The sequence below is a fragment of the Gigantopelta aegis genome, chromosome 4 (assembly GCF_016097555.1).
Source record: "Gigantopelta aegis isolate Gae_Host chromosome 4, Gae_host_genome, whole genome shotgun sequence".
NCBI classification, from domain to species: domain Eukaryota; kingdom Metazoa; phylum Mollusca; class Gastropoda; order Neomphalida; family Peltospiridae; genus Gigantopelta; species Gigantopelta aegis.
In genome coordinates this window covers 40109263-40112322 of record NC_054702.1, presented here as the reverse complement: position 1 = coordinate 40112322, position 3060 = coordinate 40109263, and positions in this window count along the sequence as shown.

Below are 3060 nucleotides of genomic sequence, written 5' to 3'. Positions count from 1 at the left end.
TGAAAGGCTTCCAGTAATATCTGAGTCAGGACTATACAGAGGGAATCCCCCTCTGCGAAGTTTGTAACATGGGCTCGTCCACTTTGAAAACGGGGTTCATTTCAAGCGATAAACCGTTATTTTTCACGGAGAAATCAATCTTTTGATATTAAATATAGACTCATATTAATGGTAATATGATGATACTGTTATCTTCGGTTATTGTTGATAAATAGTAAAACGTTTTTTTACCCGAAGCAGACGACATTTTGAGAATAAAATGCATTCTGCACTCCTGCTGAAACAAATGAGAACGGCCACACGACTCCACCTATTTCTGTTTAGTTTGGGGTCACCCTCTAACCCTGAACCCGAATTAAGTACACAGCAGTCTGTCGTCTTTTGGGAGAGTTTATGTTCTTTATAAACAAAACGCCACTTCTCTACAGCCAGACTGGCTGCTCCGCATCTTAGCAAATAGTTCTTTTTAACAGATTCCAGGAAACGTGCTTGAGTCATTTCCTTGAACTAATTACGTATTTAAAAAAATAATCAGCTAAAATCAGCAAGATTGTACATACAGTAGCTTACTTGTGTCGCTGGGGTGTTTGTGTGTGTGTGTGTGTGTGTGTGTGTGTGTGTGTGTGTGTGTGTGTTTTAGGGTTGTTGGTTTTGGTTTTTTAAATATATTATTTTTAAAATGTGTTTTTAGCAATTTAATAAACTGAAAGTAACTTCTGAACTTTGAAACTGTATCATATCAGTGGCGGATCCAGAAAATCCATTTGGGGGAGGGGCACGGACATGGGGCGGAATGCCAATGGAACTTTAGGGGAGGTTTGGAGGGGATAGTAAAAAAAATGAAAATGAATATATAAGAAAATTATAACTGTCGCAGAATTTAGGGGGGGGGGGGGCGGGCCCCCTAGATCCGCCTCTGCATATAATATCAAACTTGCTTTTCTTCTTTTTTGTTTGGCAGTTTGAAAGTTTGTTTTAGTAAAACTAGCACAGCTGTAAAAACATATGTCATTTACAAATCACTCTCTCCCCACTCTCGCTCTCTTTCTGTCTTTTTGTCTTTCGCGTCATGTCACTCTCTCTCTCTCTCTCTCTCTCTCTCTCTCTCTCTCTCTCTCTCTCTCTCTCTCTCTCTCTCTCTCTCTCTCTCTCTCTCATCACACACACACACACACATACACACTACTGTTGTCACTTGCGTAATTGTGATATAGATTAAAATAAAAGTTCAGTTTAGTGTCAAAGACCACACAAGGTATTACAGTAGTTAACGGTGATTAACGGACTCATTGTTTGTGTCACGTGGTGCGCTAGCCACAAACCGATAAGAAAACGTCAGTTCTCGAGTCTTTTAATTGATGCGAGATAAGCACGTGCAGCACGACAATGCACCGCGTGAACTACACAACAGTTAGGTCCATTTGTTTGTATTGCTTACATCCAATTATATTTCTAGAGCGCTGTCACCCGGTGCACATAATGTATATATATTATCAGCTATCTGGGCTGTGTATTAAAACACGGGTTAAAGGGCGGGATGTAGCCGAGTGACAAAATATTCACCTGATGCGCGGTCGGTCTAGGATCTATCCCCGTCGGTGGATCCATTGGGCTATTTATCGTTCTAGCCAGTGCACTATGACTGGCATATCAAAGGCCGTGGTATATGCTACCCTGTCTGAGGACTTGTGTATATAAAAGATCCCTTGGAAACATTAAGCGGATTTCCTCTCAAGGGCTGTATGTTAGAATTACCTAATGGTTGACATCCAATATCCGACGATGAATAAATCAATATTGCTATAGCGGTGTCGTTAAACAAACAAACTTTAGATCATTGTTGGTGAGAGAGAAACAAAAGGCGATGTAATGGCCGTACACGTACTTATTGAGATGAGCACCGACTCACTTTGTGTTCGAGCCGGTACTGGGATACGAACACAGCACGCGTCAGGTTTGAACGCCATGAATTACAGGTGCAGTCTCACAGTTGCACGTGTCACAATGAATCGCTTAAATTACACCACATTCGCTCTCATTAACCACTAACAAGTAACCATTAACCCACTGTACTCGACAGATAGTCCAGATAGATAAAATACACTGGCGTAGGAAGCGGGAGGGGAGGGGGGGGGGGGGGGCAAGTGGGCATGTGCCACCCACTTTTCACATATTTTGCTTTATATTTGTTTTATAATAATGTAAATGTTTGTAAATATAAAAATATAAAACCACTGTTAGTTCTAATTTGTTGGTGTGTGTCTGTTTTACTAATGTTGGGGCAATAAATATGGAAACCAGATGAAAATCATATGAGCTGCCACTTGAGTGAAAACTTGCACTCTGAACTTTGCGAGTCTGGGCATTAGCAGTGATTTATTCGCGAATTCAAGACACGGTGCGGAGAGCGACATTTAGTTTTCAGAAATGTGTTATTAAATAGCGTCATTATGTTGTTACGTAATAACCCACCACGCCATCTTGTTCAGTGTAACTGGCGCTACTTGGAGAGCTAGAAGTGATCTTATGTAATTCATTCTCACGTTGTTGACATTCGTCTGACTGTAAAACACGTGAAATGCACGGTCCATGAGTCAGGAAAACGCTCCAGGGGCGGGATGTAGCTCAGTGGTAGAGCACTCGCATTGCAAGATCCATCGGCCTTAATGCACCAAGGTGTTTTTCTCATTCCAAAAAGTGCCCTTCGACTGGCATATCAAAGGCCGTGGTATGTACTATCTTGCCTATGGAATACTGCATATATAAGATGTCTTACGTGTTTTTGGTAGCAATAATACACGTCTCTCTCTCTCGCTCTCTCTCTCTCTCTCTCTCTCTCTCTCTCTCTCTCTCTCTCTCTCTCTCTCTCTCTCTCTCTCTCTCTCTCTCTCTGTATGTCTGTCTGTCTGTCTTTATGTCTGTCTATCTATCTCACACAAGGGTCACTGCATGAATTCTCTCACTAACAATTTACCTTTCTCTTCTTCTCTCTCTCTCTCTCTCTCTCTCTCTCTCTCTCTCTCTCTCTCTCTCTCTCTCTCTCTCTCTCTCTCTCTCTCT